This window comes from Felis catus, chromosome A1 (genome assembly GCF_018350175.1).
Source record: "Felis catus isolate Fca126 chromosome A1, F.catus_Fca126_mat1.0, whole genome shotgun sequence".
Classification (NCBI taxonomy): Eukaryota; Metazoa; Chordata; class Mammalia; order Carnivora; family Felidae; genus Felis; species Felis catus.
This window is the reverse complement of record NC_058368.1, coordinates 104,052,838-104,067,759: the sequence shown is the minus strand read 5'-3', so window position 1 is coordinate 104,067,759 and position 14,922 is coordinate 104,052,838.

The window sequence follows — 14,922 nt, the reverse complement described above, 5'->3', positions numbered from 1 at the left end:
CATAATTTCACAGTTTGTGGGTTCAAGCCCAGTGTCAGGCTCTGTGCCGACAGCTCAGAGCCTGAAGCCTGCTTCTGATTCTTTGTCTCCCTCTCTGCCCTTCCTCTGCTTGTGGCTTGTGCGCTCTCTCTCTCTCTCTCTCTCTCTCTCTCTCAAAAATGAATACACATTGAAAAAAATTAAAAAAAAATTTTATTTTGAGAGAGAGGCTGCTTCAGATCCTCTATCCCCCTTTATCACTGGCCCTCCCCTGCTCACACTCTCTTTCAAAAAGAAACATTAAAAAAAATTTTTTTAATGTTCTTTGATGAGGGGAGCCTGGCTGGCTCAGTCTGTTGAGTGTCCAACTCTTGATTTCAGCTTGTGTCATGATCCCAGGGTCATGGCATTGAGCCCTGTGTTGGTCTCTGTGCTAGGCATGGAACCTGCTTAAGATCCTCTCTCTCTCTCTCTCTCTCTCTCTCTCTCTCTCTGCCCTTCTCCCCTGCTTGTGAGCTTTCTCTAACATAAAAAAATAAAATGTTTGAGAAAATCCACTTCCCTAGAAGTACAATTTCCCTAAGGAAATACAATTCCCTAGAATTAGACATATAATAGCCCTTTAAGAGATTAAAAGCAGACACTGAAAAGAATTTTGCATTAATAAGAGTAGCTAAAAACAGAAATTATTAAAAAAAATTTTTTTTTCTAATGTTTACCTATTTTTGACACACAGAGAGACAGAGCATGAACGGGGGAGGGGCAGAGAGAGAGGGAGACACAGAATTGGAAGCAGGCTCCAGGCTCCGAGCCATCAGCCCAGAGCCCGACGCGGGGCTCGAACTCACGGACCGCGAGATGGTGACCTGAGTCGAAGTCGGACGCTCAACCGACTGAGCCACCCAGGTGCCCCTATTTTTTCTTAAATTGAGGTATAATTGACATGTAACATATTCATTCAAGTGTACAACGTAATGATTTAAAAAAAATTTTTAAATGTTTATTCATTTTTGAGAGACAGAGAAAGACAGAGAGTGAGTAGTGGAGGGACAGAGAGAGGGAGACACAGAATCTGAAGCAGGCTCCAGGCTCTGAGCTGTTAGCACAGAGCCTGACTCAGGCTCGAACCCACACAACGTGAGCTCATGACTTGAGCCAAAGTCGGGTGCCCAACTGACTGAGCCACCCAGGTGCCCATAAAATGTAATGATTTGATATTTGTATATATTGTGAAATGATCACAATACATCTAGTTAACATTGGTCACCTTACATAGTTACAAAATTTTGTTTCTTGTTGATCAGAACTTTTAAGATTTTTTCTCTTAGCAACTTTCAAGCATGCAATATGCTATTATTTAGCCACCATGCTGTACATTATATTCTGATGACGTATTTTACTTATTTAAATTTTAAGTTTTAAATTTTTATTATTTATTTGTTTATTTTTTAATTGTTTTTTAAAAATTTACGTCCAAATTAGTTAGCATATAGTGCAACAGTGATTTCAGGAGTAGATTCCTTAATGCCCCTTACCCATTTAGCCCACCCCCCTCTTACAACCCCTCCAGTAACCCTCTGTTCTCCATATTTAAGAGTCTCTTCTGTTTTGTCCCCCTCCGTTTTTATATTATTTTTGCTTCCCTTCCCTTATGTTCACTTGTTCTGTGTCTTAAAGCCCTCATATGAGTGAAATCATATGATATTTGTCTTTCTCTGACTAATTTCGCTTTGCATAATACCGTCTAGTTCCATCCACATAGTTGAAAATGGCAAGATTTCATTCTTTTTGATTGCCGAGTAATACTCCATTGTAAATATATATACCACATCTTTATCCATTCATCCATTGATGGACATTTGGGCTCTTTCCATACTTTGGCTATTGTTGATAGTGCTGCTATAAATATTGGGGTGCATGTGTCCCTTCAAAACAGCACACCTGTATCCCTTGGATAAATACCTAGTAGTGCAATTGCTGGGTTGCAGGGTAGTTCTATTTTTAATTTTTTGAGGAACCTCCCTACTGTTTTCCAGAGTGGCTACACCAGCTTGCATTCCCACCAACAATGCAAAAGAGATCCTCTTTCTCCGCATCCTCGCCAACATCTGTTGTTGCCTGAGTTGTTAATGTGAGCCATTCTGACAGGTGTAAAGTGGTATCTCATTGTGGATTTGATCTGTATTTCCCTGATGATGAGTGATGTTGAGCATTTTTTCATGTGTCGGTTGGCCATCTGGATGTCTTTAGAGAAGTGTCTATTCATGTCTTTTGCCCATTTCTTCTCTGGATTATTTGTTTTTTGGGTGTTGAGTTTGATAAGTTCTTTATAGATTTTGGATACCAACCCTTTATCTGATATGTCATTTGCACATATCTTCTCCTATTCCATCAGTTTCCTTTGAGTTTTGCTGATTTGTTTCCTTCACTGTGCAGAAGCTTTTTATTTTGATGAGGTGCCAATAGTTCATGTTTGCTTTTGTTTCCCTTGCCTCTGGAGACGTATTGAGTAACAAGTCGCTGCCACCGAGGTCAAAGAGGTTTTCGCCTGCTTTCTCCTCGAGGATTTTGATGGCTTCCTGTCTTACATTGAGGTCTTTTCATGCATTTTGAGTTTATTTTTGTGTATGGTGTAAGAAAGTGGTCCAGGTTCATTCTTCTGCATGTCACTGTCCAGTTTTCCCAGCACCACTTGCTGAAGAGACTGTCTTTATTCCATTGGATATTCTTTCCTGCTTTGTCAAAGATTAATTGGCCATACGTTTGTGGGTCCATTTCTGGGTTCTCTATTCTCTTCCATTGATCTGAGTGTCTGTGCCTTGATGACTTATTTATTTTATAATTGAAAGTTTGTACCTTTTGACCCTCTTCACCCATTTTTCCCCACTCCTCCACTCTCTGCCTCTGAAAACCACCAATCTATTGTCTATGTAAAACTTCCCCGCCTCCGCCACATAACTCAGATTATAAAGTATTTGTCATTCTGTGACCTTTGTCACTTGGTGTAATAATTTCAAGTTTCATCTATATTGTTGTACATGGTAGGGGTTTTTTTTGTTGAAGTATGGTTGACACACAGTGTTACATTAGTTTCAAGAATATACCATAGTGATTTGACAACTCTGTAAATTATGCATTGCTCACCACAAATGTAGCTACCATCTGTTACCATGAAATGCTATCGCAATATCAGCGACTATATTCCCTGTGATGTACCTTTCAGCCCTGTGATTTACTCATTCCGTAACTGGAGGTCTGTACCTCCCACTTCCCTTCACCCCTTTTTGCTCATCTACCCACACTCCTCCCCTTTGGCAACCACCAGTTTGTCATCTAAATCTCTTTCTCCCTTTTTTTTTTTTTTGTTTATTTACTTTGTTTTTTTTTTTTAGATTCCACATGTGAGTAAAATCATGGTGTTTGTGTCTCTCTGACTTACTTCATTTAGCATAATCCCATCTAGGTCCATCCATGTTGAGGTAAATGGCAATATCTCATTCTTTTTTTATGGCTGCTTAATATTCCATTGTGTATATAACCACTTCTTTTTTATCCATTCGTCTATTGACCGTCACTTGGATTGTTTCCATAGCTTGGCTATTGTAAATAATGCTGCAATAAACATAGAGGTGCATGTAGCTTTTCAAATTAGTGTTTTAATTTTCCTTGGGTAAATACTCAGTAGTGGAATTACTGTATCATATGGCATTTCTATTTTTAATTTGTTAAGGAGCTTCCATACTATTCCACAGTGGCTATACCAGTTTATGATCCCACCAACAGTGCATAAGAGGGTTCCCTTTTCTCCATATCCTCACCAACACTTGTTATTTCTTGTGACTTTGATAGTAGCCATTTTCACAGGTGACACGTGATACCTTATTGTGGTTTTGATTTGTAATTCCTTGATGATTAATTATGATCAGACACATTTTTTCATGTTTCTGTTTGTTGTGTGTGTTCTTTAGAAAAACGTCTTTTCAGGTCCTCTGCTCATTTTTAATTGGGTTATTTGAGGGCTTTTGGTGTTGAGTTAAGTTCTTTATATAGTTTGGATTTCGATTCTTTATTAAATATTCATTTGCAAATAACTTCTCCCATTCAGTAGGTTGGTTTTTTTTTCTTGTTTTGTTGATGGTTTCCTTCACTGTGCAAATGCTTTTTATTTTGCTGTAGTCACAGTCGTTTGTTTTGCTTTTGTTTCCCTTGCCTGGTGAGGCATGTCTAAAAAATGTTGCTAAGATCATTGTCAAAAAGATTATTATGGTTTCTTCTAGGAGTTTTATCATTTCAGATATCACATTTATTTCTCTAGTCCATTTTGAGTTTATTTTTGCATATGGTATTAGAAAGTGGTTCAGTTTCTTTCTTTTGCATGCAGCTAATTTTCCCAACACCATTTGTTGAAGAGACTGTCTTTTTCCCATTGTACATTCTTGCCTCCTTTGTCATAGATGAAGTAACCATGTAAGTGTGGGTTTATTTCTAGGTTCTCTATTCTGTTCCATTGACCTGTGTGTCTGTTTTTTGTGCCAGTGCCATACTGTTTTGATTTTTAGAGTATTGTAACAATCTTGAAATTTGGGACTGTGATACCACCAGCTTTGTTGTTTCTCAAGATTGCTTTGGCTCTTTAGGTTTTTTTGTGGTTCCATACAAATTTTGGGTTTGTTGTAGTTCTGTGAAAAATGCTGTTAGTATTTTGATAGGTATTGCATTGAATCTGTATGTTGCTTTAGGTACTACTGACTTTTTAACAGTAGTAAATCTTCCAATCCATGAGCATGGATTGACTTTCCATTAGTTTGTGTTATCTTTCATTTCTTTCATTCATGTTTTATAATTTTCACTGTACAAGTCTTTGAACTGCTTGGTTAAGCTTATTCCTAGGTATTATATTCTTGTTGGTACAGTTGTAAATGTAATTGTTTTCTTAATTTCTCTTTCTGCTGCATCACTTTGAGTGTACCAACACTCAACAGATTTCTGTCTATTGATTTTCTATTCTGCAACTTTACTGAATTCATTTATTGTCCCTGATAGTTTTTTGGTGGAGTTTTTAGGATTTTCTATGTATAGTATCAGGTCATCGACAGTAGTGACTATTTTACTTCTTCCTTACCAGTTTAGATGCCTTTTGTTTCTTTATCGTGTCTAGTTACTGTGGCTAGGACTTCCAATACTATGTTGAATAAAAGTGGTGAGAGTGAACATCCTTGTCTTGTTACTGATTGTAAGGGGAAAAGTTCCCAGTTTTTCACCATTAAGTATGTTAGCTGTGGGTTTTCCATATGTGGCTTTTATTATGTTGTGATGTATTTCCTCAAAACCCACTTCGTTGAGAGGTTTTTATCGTGAATGATGTCAGATTCTTCTTGACATTCTTGAGAGAGAGAGAGACAGAGAGAGAGAGAGACTGACAAAGAATCTGAAGCAGGTTCCAGGATTTGAGCTGTCTGCACAGAGCCTGACACGGGGTTCGAACCCATGAACAGTGAGATCATGACCTGAGGTGAAGTCACACGCTCAACCGACTGAGCCACCCAGGCACCCCTGATGTCAGATATTTTTAAGGTTTATTTATTTTGAGAGATAGAGCATGAGCATGGGAGGGGCAGAGAGAGAGGGAGAGAGAGAGAATCACAAGAAGGTTCTGTGCCGACAGCGTGGAGCCTGGCACAGGGCTCAATCTCACAAACCATGAGATCATGACCTGAGCTGAAATCAATGAATACACCCCGTGAATGATGTCAGATTTTATCAAATGCTTTTTCTGCATCTATTGAGATGACCATGTGATTTCTATCCATTTTGTTAATGTGGCATGTCGTATCGATTGATTTATTGAATTGAACTGTCCTTGCATCTCCAGAATAAATCCCATTTGATTGTGGTAAATGATACTTTTAATGTATTGTTTTCTGCAGTTTGCTAATATTTTGTTGGGGATTTTTACATCCATGTTCATCAGGGATTTTGGCTTGTAGTTTTCCTTTTTTTTTTTTTTTTTTGTAGTGTCTCTGGTTTCAGCATGAGGATAATGCTGGACTCATATAGTGTATTCGGAAGCTTTTCTTCATCTTCTATGTTTTTGAATAGTTTGAGAAGAATAGGTGTTAACTCTACTTTAAATGTTTGGTAGAATTGACATGTGGATCCATCTGGTCCTGGACTTTTGTTTGTTGGGACTTTTTTGATTACAGTTACAATTTCATTACTAGAAATTGTTCTGTTCAGTTTTAATATTTCTTCCATATTCAGTTTTAAAAGAAATTTATCCATTTATTTTAGTTTGTTGTCATAATTTTTCATAGTACACTCATAACTTTTTTGTATTTCTTTGGTGTTGGTTACTACTTCTCTTTTATCTGATTTTATGTATTTGGGTCCTCTCATTTTTTCTTGATAGTCTGGCTAAAGGTTTATCAATTTTGTTTATTTTTTCAAAGAGCCAGTCTTGGTTTCATTGATATTTTCTATTGTTTTTTTTTCTTTTCTTTTTAGTCTTTATGTCATTTATTTCTTTTCTAATCTTTATTGTTTCCTCTTTTTTCTGATTTGGGCTTTTTGTTGTTGCTGTTGTTCTTTTTCTAGTTCCTTTATGTGTGAGGTTAGATTGTTTGAGATTTTTCTTTTTTCTTGAGTAAGGCCTCTATTGCTATAAATTTCCCTCTTAGAGCTGCTTTTGCTGTGTCCCAAAGATTTTGGACAGTTATGTTTTCCTTTCTGTCCATGTATTTTCTCTCTTCTTTAATTTCTTTATTGGCCCATTGGTTGTTTAACAGAATATTATTTAGCCTGCATGTGTTTATGGGGTTTTTTTCCCCAGCTTCCAATTTTTCTTGTAATTGATTCCTACTTTCATGATGTTGAATTCAGAAAAGATTCCTGATACGGTTTCACTCTTAATAAAGGTACTGAGACTTGTTTTGTGGTCTAACATGTGATCTATCCTGGAGAATGTTCTATATGCACTTGCAAAGAATGGGAATTCTGTTGTGTCAGGATGGATGTTATGTATTTATCTGTTAAGTTTATCTGGTATAATGTGTTGTTCACAGACACCATTTCCTTTCTGATTTTCTGCCTGGATGATCTATCCATTGAAGTAGGGTGTTAAAGTCCCTGACTATTATTGTGTTACTGTCAATGTCTTCCTTTATGTCTTTTGTTATTAGCTTTATGTATATAGGTGTTCCAGTGTTAGGTCCATAGATATTTACAATTCTTATATCTTCTTGTTAAAATGATCCCTTTATATTTATGTAACGCCCTTCTTTGTCTTTTGATAGAGTGGGTTTTTTAAAAATGTGAAGCCTGATGGGCGTGGGTCTCCATCTCATGAACTGTGAGATCATGACCTGCGCTGATACCAAGGGTGGGACCTTTAACTGACTGAGCCACCCAGGCACTCGGATACAATGTTAGTTTAAAATCTATCTTGTCTGATATAAGTTTTGCTACCCACCCTCACTTTTTTTTTTTTTTTTTTTTGCTTCCATTTGTATGGAATATCTTTCATCCCTTTACTTTCAGCTTGTCTGTGTCTTTAGGTCTGAAATGAATTTCTTGTAGGCAGCATATAGATGGGTCTTGTTTTTTGGTTTGTTTTTTTAATCCATTTCATTGCCCTAGGCCTTTTGATTGGAGCATTTAGGCCATTTACATTTAAAGTAATTATTGATAGGTATATTGGCATTTTGATAATTGTTTTCTGGTTGCTTTTGTAGTTCTTATATATTCTTTTCTTCTCTTGCTCTCTTTTCTTGTGAGCGATGACTTTCTCTAGTGTTATACTTGGCTTTCTTTCTCTTATTCTCTTGTGTATATATTATAGGTCTTTGGTTTATGTTTACCCTGAAATTTATATATAACATCCTAAGTTTATAGTAGTCCATATTTAGTTGATGCTTACTTAAATTCAACCCCATTGTAAAAGAACTTCATTTTTATTTCCCTCCCATGTTTTATGTATGTACTATCATATTTTACATGTTTTCATTTTGTGAGTCCCTTTAAGGAATTTTTTAGATATAATTGATTTTACTGTTTTTGTCTTTTAACAGTCATACCAGCCTTATTAGTGATTGCTCTATTAGTGATTCACTTATTAGTGATTGCTCTTTATTAGGTGTTTATGTTGGCTTTTACCTATGACATTTTTTCCTTTCATAATTTTCTCCCAAATATGGCCTTTTCCACCTAAATACGTTCCTTTAACTTTATTTTAAGGCCATGTTAGTGGTGATGAGCTTTAACTGCTATTTTCTGGGAAACTCAATTGTTGAGGGTGATAATCTTGCAGGGTAGAGAATTCTTGGTTGTAGGATTTTTCCTTTTAGCACTTTGAATATATCATGTCACTCTCTTCTCATTCCCAGAGTTTTTTTTGCAATCATCACCTGATAGCCTTATGGGGTTTCCCTTGTATAGATCTAGTTGCTTCTCACTTTCTGCTTTTATAATTCTCTTTTTATCGTTGATCTTTGACATTTTAATTATGTGTTGTGGTGTGAATGTCCTCGAGTTCATCTTGTTTGGAACTCTATGTGCCTCCTGAACCTGAATGACTGTTTTACTTCCTCTGGTTAGGGAAGTTTTTAGCTATGATATCTTCAAATAAGTTTTCTGCCCCCCTTCTTTTCTCTCTCTTCTCCTTGTGGGATCCCTATAATGCAAATGTTTGTTTACTTGATATTAACAAAGATATCTTGTACCTGTCCTCATTTTTGAAAAATTCTTTTTCCCTTGTGCTTTTCAGCTTGGGTACTTTCCATTACCCTGTCTTCCCTTTGCTGTTTTTGTTTTTTTTTAATCTTTATTTACTTTTGAGAGAGTGAGAGAGAGAGACAGAGTGAGAGCAGGGGAGGAATAGAGAGAGAGGGAGACACAGAATGGAAGCAGGCTCCAGGCTCTGAGCTGTGAGCACAGAGCCTGACATGGGGCTCGAACCCATGAACCATGAGGTCATGACCTGAGCTGAAGTCAGACACTCAACCGACTGAGCCACCCAGGTGCCCCAATTTGCTGATCTTTTTTTCTGTATCCTCTAATCTACTGTTGATTCCCTCTGGTGTATTTTTCATTTTGGTTATTGTATACTTCAATTCTGATTGGTGCTTTTTTATGTTTTCTGTTTGTTGCAGCTCTCACTGAATTCATCCTCTCCTCTCCAGTCTGGTGAGTTTTTTTATTACCATTACTTTGAACTCTTTATCATGCAGATTGGTTCTTTTTCTGAGGTTTTGTCTTATTCTTTCATTTGGAGCACATTCCTCTCTGTCTTCATTTTGTTTGACTTTGTTTCTATGAATTACATTGAACCGCTACTTCCCTAAACTTGAAGTAATGACCTTGTGTACGGTCATCCCATGTAGAAACTGTGTGTGCCCACTAACTTCGCTGTGATTAGTGTCGGCTGGGAGTTCTGGGACACTTTGTACTAGGGTTGCCTTGATGGCATGATATGAGCTGAAGTGGGTGCAAACTGTGGGGTCCTGCAGCTGTCTGCTTCGAGGGCACCCTGGGAGGCTGGCTGAAGTTGCACTCAGTACAAGCCAGGGTGTCCTGGGGTGCTCCATGCCCCCCGCGAGTTGTCTGGAGCCAAAGTAGGGTGGGTCTGGAGTGTTCTGGCATTCTTTGTGCCTGTCTCACCTCAGTGAGATGGCTGGAGCTGTGGTGAGCACTGATATGGAGGGTACCCTGCTGGGGCCGCCTTGGTGGGATGCTGGGGCTGGTGTGAGTTAGGAGCCAGGGGCTCAGTGAGGCAGCAGGCTGACTAGGGTGCCCATACTCTGCTCTTATGCATGCTATCAAGGTGGAGAAGAAACCTAAACGGTGGTGCTCACCAGCCCCTCCCACCCAAAGAGCAGTCCAGCAGCTTCCCTGCTGTTTGGCAGGACTCTAGGGTGGGATCATTTATAGTTGCTTTTATAAACTATGACTTTTTTTTCTATGCCCCAGGGCAGATGAATCTATTCGGGTTCCCTCAGCACAATTCCTCCCCACCGCACTTTGCATCAAGAGCGGGTTCCCTTGGTAACTATGTCTCCATCCCTCTCGCCATCTTCTGTGTGGTTTCTTCATCTTTTGGGGTGTGGAAGCTGTTCAGTCAACCCTTTGTTCTTTAGGTGAAGTTGGTCTATAAATTTGTGTAGACTTGGTGTGTCCATGGTGGAGGTGAGTTCAGGGTGTTCCCATATTACTGTCTTGGATTGGAACTGCCAAGAGTTCATTCTTATTTTATGGGATAATGTACATATTTTATAGAATAATATATTCCGTTGTATATATCCACTACATTTTCTTTATCCATTCATCCTTCAATATGCACTTAGGTTGTTTCCATATCTTGTCTATTATAAATAGTGTTGCAATATCATTTTGAGTCCATGTTTTTTTGGCGTGTTTCTTTGGGTAAATATACAGAAATGGAATTGCTGGATCCTATGATAGCTCTGTTTTTAATTTTTTTTTAAGTTTATTTATTTGAGAGAGAGAGAATGAGTGGGGGAAAGGCAGAGAGAGAGAATCCCAAGCAGCACAGAGCCTGATGTGGGGCTCGAACTCAAAACTGTGAGATCATGACCTGAGCCAAAATCAAGAGTCAGACGCTTAACCAACTGAACCCCCCCGTTGCACCTATTTTTAAGTTTTTGAGGAACCTCCATATGTTTGCTACGGTGGTTGCACTGATTTACATTCCCACCACCAGTGTAAGAGGGAGCCAGTGTTTGCTCTTTCTTGTCCTTTTGGTAATAGCCATTCTAATATGTGGAGGTGATACCTGATTGTGATATTGATGTGCATTTACCTAATGATTAATGATGTTGTGGATCTTTTCATGTGCCTCTTGGTCATCTGTATGTCTTTGGGAAAATGTGCTTAGTTCTTCTGCCCATTTTTTTTTTAAGTTGATTTATTTTGAGAGAGAGAGAGAGTGCACGATTGTGCACAAGCAGGGGAGGGGCAGAGAGAGAAATGGAGAGAGAGAATCCCAAGCAGGCTCCACACTGTCAGGGCACAGCCCAGTTTGGGGCTTGATCTTACAAACCTCAAGATCCTCAGCCGAAATTAAGAGTTGGACACTTAACTAAGCCACCCAGGGGCCCCAACCAGCTAATCTATTTTTAACTTTTTTCTTTTTTTTTTCATTCTAGAAAGGTAATGCTAAGGTTTTAAAGGGTGAGGAATATGGTTGACATTTGCTGTTATCTTGGCCACTTAACATCTGAAACCCCTTCCTAATTCAGAATTCCCCACTTTAGTATCTCGGGGGTAGAGGCTGAAAAATCCCAGATACTTGCTTTCCATTGCTTCTTTAGAGTTAATGTGCAGACATATGACTTGGGTATCATCATTCAGATGATCATACCAGACTTAGACTTAGGAGCTACTAACAAAAAATAAAACAAGGAACAGCATACCCAAAGCAAAAAGAGCAACTAAATTTAGAAATGATGAGGTGCTTTCTCTCTGGAAAACTCAATGTAGTGGTTGTTGGAAAAACCACTAAAAAAAGTTGCTCCTGGTACAGAACTAGGGGCATGGTTATTGGGTGAGGTGGGTGGAATGATAAGATCTGATTCCCTACTGAGAGCCACTTCCTGTTTTTAATCAACTTATCTGATTAAAAAGAGGCAGTAACTGCTCATTGTACAAACTTGAGAGAATATCGAAAAGGTCACTGTGCGTGTGCTTCTATATATACATATGTAGGTGTATACACATATATACGTAGCAAATGTTTGAGTTTCTTCATAAAATTGGGATCATACCATAGTTTTGTGCTTCCCTTTTTAATGGAATTTTCTATGCCATTCTTTGACAATACAACTCTAAATAGCTATATCATTTAAATATTCTGCTATTGAATGGAATCTCTAATATTTTGCTATCATGATGCTTCAAAGAATGTTCTGATATCTAAATCTCAGACTAGCTCTCTGCTTATTGCTTCCGGAGACATTTAGAGAGCAGATTACTAATTCCTGTATTTGTAACCTTTTTTATTTTTTTGATAAGTATAACTCTTTTCTTCAAAACTTTAATTTTTTTTTTTTTTTTTTTTTGAGAGAGGGAGAGAGCACGCGAGAGTGTGCACAAGCAGGGGAGGGGCAGAGAGAGAGGGAGACACAGAATTTGAAGCAGGCTCTAGGCTCTGAGCTTGTCAGCACAGAGCCTGTTGCAGGGCTCAGACCTGTGAACCATGAGATCATTACCAGAGCTGAAGTTGGACGCTTAACTGACTGAGCCACCCAGGTGCCCCAGGAGGTGTACTCTTTAATCATTATCACCTATTTCACCCCTCCCGCCCCCCCCCCTCCCCCGCCCATCTTCCCCCTGGTAACAGTATGTTCTCTGTAGTTAAGAGTCTGTTTCTTAGTTTGTCTTTTTTTTTTATCCCCCTTTGTTCTTTCATCTTTCAACATGAGTGAAATCATATGGTATTTGTCTTTTTTTTTTTTAACATGAAATTTATTGTCCACTTGGTTTCCATACAACACCCAGTGCTCATCCCTACAGGTGCCCTCCTCAGTGCCCATCCCCCACCCTCCCCTCCTTCCACCCCCCATCAACCCTCAGTTTATTCTCAGTTTTTGAGAGTCTCTTATGGTTTGGCTCCCTCCCTAAGTTTTTTTTTTTTCCCTCCCCTCCCCCATGGTCTTCTGTTAAGTTTCTCAGGATCCACATAAGAGTGAAAACATGTGGTATCTGTCTTTCTCTGTATGACTTATTTCACTTAGCATAACAGTCTCCATTTCCATCCACATTGCTCCAAAAGGCCATATTTTATTCTTTCTCACTGCCAAGTAGTATTCCATTGTGTATATAAATCACATCTTCCTTATCCATTCATCAGTTGATGGACATTTAGGCTTTTCCCACAATTTGGCTATTGTTGAGAGTGCTGCTATAAACATTGGGGTACAAGTGCCCCTATGCATCTGCACTCCTGTATCCCTTGGGTACATTCCTAGCAGTGCTATTGCTGGGTCATAGGGTAGATCTGTTTTTAATTTTTTCAGGAACCTCCACACTGTTTTCCAGAGCGGCTGCACCACTTTGCATTCCCACCAACAGTGCAAGAGGGTTCCCGTTTCTCCACATCCTCTCCAACATCTATAGTCTCCTGATTTGTTCATTTTAGCCACTCTGACTGGCGTGAGGTGGTATCTCAGTGTGGTTTTGATTTGTATTTTCTGGATGAGGAGTGACGTTGAGCATCTTTTCATGTGCCTGTTGGCCATCTGGATGTCTTCTTTGGAGAAGTGTCTATTCATGTTTTCTGCCCATTTCTTCACTGGATTATTTGTTTTTTGGGTGTGGAGTTTGGTGAGTTCTTTATATCTGACTTATTTCACTCAGATTATACTCTGTAGCTCCATCCATGTCTTTGTAAATGACAAGATTTCATTTTATGACTAAATAATATTCTATTGTGTATATATACCATCCATCCATCAATGGACACTTGGGCTGCTTCCATAATTTGGCTGTTGTAAATAATGCTGCTATAAACAGGGTGCGTGTATTCCTTTGAATTAGTGTTTCTGTATTTTGAGAGAGAATACCTAGTAGTGTGATTCCTGGATTGTAGGCTAGTTGTATTTTTAACTTCTTAAGGAACCTCTTAACGTTTTCCAGAATGGCTGCATCAGTTTGCGTTCCCATAATCAGTGCACAAGGGTTCCTCTTTCTCCCCATCCTTGCCAACATTTGTTCCCTATGTGTTTGATTTTAGCCATTCTGACAGATGTGAGGTGTTTTCTAAAGAACTTTTTAAAGTTTATTTTTGAGAGAGAGAGAGAGAGAGAGAGAGAGAGAGAGAGAGAGAGACAGAATGAGCAGGGGAGGGGCAGAGAGAGAGAGAGAGAGAGAGAGAGAGAGAGAGAGAGAGAATCCCAAGCTGATAGCACAGAGCTCCATGCGCAGCTCGAACCGTGACATCATGACTTGAGTCGAAATCAAGAGTCGAACATGGTTAATGGACTGAGCCACCCAGGTGCCCTGTGAGGTATTTTCTTACTGTGGTTTTGATCTTTTTCCCTGGTGAGTCATGTTGAGCATCTTTTCATGTGTCTGTTGGCCACCTGTAGGTCTTCTCTGGAGAAACACCTGTTCATGTCTTCTGCCCATTTTTCAACTGGATTATTAGTTTTTTAAGGGTTGAGTTGTAGCAGTTCTGTATATATTTTGGATATGCTTTATCATTTATGTCATTTGCAAATATCTTTTCCCATTCAATAGGTTGGTTTTTTAGTTTTGATGGTTTGCTTCACTGTGAAACTTGAGCCTTTTAAGGGCTTTTCATACCCGTAAAATTTCTCTGTATAGGTGGCTTACTCATTCTTGAATCCCTAGTGGGTTTTCATTATAAACTGTTTTTTTTTTTAAGATTTTATTTTTGTGTAATCTCTACACCCACTGTGGGGCTGAAAGCCACAACCCTCAGATCCAGAGTCACGTGCTTTACCGACTGAGCCGGCCAGGCACCCCTTGACTATAAACTATGGACCTAGAACTTTTATATGACTGGAATGTCAGACATGAAAACACTGCTGAAAATAACGAATATGGTACTTGGTCTGAGACTGTACTACTTGTGTGACACTGTGATGTGCTGTAGAAACAATCATCACATTGAATCCTCACAGTGACACACGTTTTGTTGGTAGTTTTGGTCACATAAATAAAATGGAGGGAAATGGCCAAAAAGCTTAAGGTCACACAACTCATAAAACGTGGACCCAGACATCAGGCATTATTTTCCTGATTTCATCTTCTTCCCCCTGTATCACTGCAACCCCAGAATTTAAATCCTTTTTGAGTTGTGGACTGAATGCTTGGGAGGCAAGAAGTACCAGTGAGTTGGAAGCAGTAAAGAAGAGGGGAGAAGCAGTTCAAAAAAAAAAAAAGAAAAGTATATTGTCTTATGCTTAT